The following is a 1,514-nucleotide window of genomic DNA, read 5'->3' on the forward strand; positions in this document are numbered from 1 at the left end:
TTTTTTTTTTTTTTGAGACAGTCTCATTTTGTTGCCCTTGGTAGAGTGCTGTGGCGGTCTCTCAAGACAGTCCCCTGTGCAGATTCAATAACTTTCTGATTGACTGCATTAACTGGGGTCCAAGCCAATACTTTCAGGTTGCAGGGGTACCACAGGTTCAAACCCACCAGCCTCGGTGTATGTGGCTAATGCGGTAACCACTGTGCTACGGACGCCAAGCCAAGTTCCTGAAGAGTTAAAAAAAATCTATGTTGAAGTACTAGGAAATAACTCAGCTGGGAAGTATGTCAGGAACAATCCAAGAGACATCCCTCAAGTCTCACAATGGTGAGTGAGAGGAGTCAAACAGAAATGAGCAAGGGACATGCCATACTGTGCAATTCATATAAAGCTCAGAATCAGGCCAATCAATCCACAGTGCACAAGTCACGAGATGGTTTCCGGAGGGGTGGTAATTAGATGGGGAAATGGGGGCCTCTTGTTCTGGTACTGCTAAGGTTCTTGACCCAATAGCTGGTTACAACGGTGTGCTCCCTTTGTAAAAATACAACACTGTTCTGCGTGTATTTATGCTAAATGTACATAATATAGTGTACATTTAGGAAAAGAATCATCACATTGTTCTCCGAATTCTCCTAGAATCTCCTTAACAACAGCATCCAGTGTTATTGGCTAATACAGCCCCCTCACCTTTCCCTCTGGCTCAGCTCCACCACCTCTCTCTGCTACACCCCTAACCTGTCATATTCACTGACTAAACTCTCACCTCACAGCTTCACCTATGAATCCTTTATAAAAAGCAATATAGCTACTTTATTATTTCCCACAAGCACTCTATTCCCTCCCTTTAGGATGGAAGAAGTGACCCTGCAGTTCTTTCACTTTCTCAGACTTCAAAACTCCTGCCATGGGCCTCCCTGCCTACTTGCTCTGGCAATGGTTTGCTGACTATGGCAAATGTATCCTAAGTTTGTAAGCTTATTACTCTGCAAGCCTATCATTCCCTTCCTCAACAAACTGTGTTTTGTGCTTGCAAAAGCAGGGGGAGGGGGGCTAGGCATGGTGGCTCACACCTATAATCCTAGGACTCTGGGAGGCAGGTGAATTGCTTGAGCTCAGGAGTTTGAGACCAGTCTGAGCAAGAGTGAGACCTCATCTTTACTAAAAATAGAAAGACTGGCTGGGCATAGTGGTGCATGCCAGCTACTTGCAGGAGGCCAAGGCAGAAAGATTGCTCAAGCTCAAGAATTTGAGATTGCTGTGAGCTATGATGCCATTGCACTCTACCCAGGGCAATAGAGTGAGACTCTATCTCAAAACAAAGCCTTCCATGAACCTTTCTCTCCTAAATCAATTCCTCCCCTTTCTTTACTGCTCTCTGGCATTCAAGCATGGTCTAGAATCTCCTACCTGGCTTCTACATCACCTCTCAAGATTTTCCTTCTATCTCACTAGAACATTCTGGGTTATCTCAGACACCTCCCTCAAGCCCACACAGCAGAGTCTTGAATTTT

The sequence above is a fragment of the Otolemur garnettii genome, unplaced genomic scaffold, assembly GCF_000181295.1.
Source record: "Otolemur garnettii isolate 467f Iridium unplaced genomic scaffold, OtoGar3 scaffold00058, whole genome shotgun sequence".
Taxonomy (NCBI): Eukaryota; Metazoa; Chordata; class Mammalia; order Primates; family Galagidae; genus Otolemur; species Otolemur garnettii.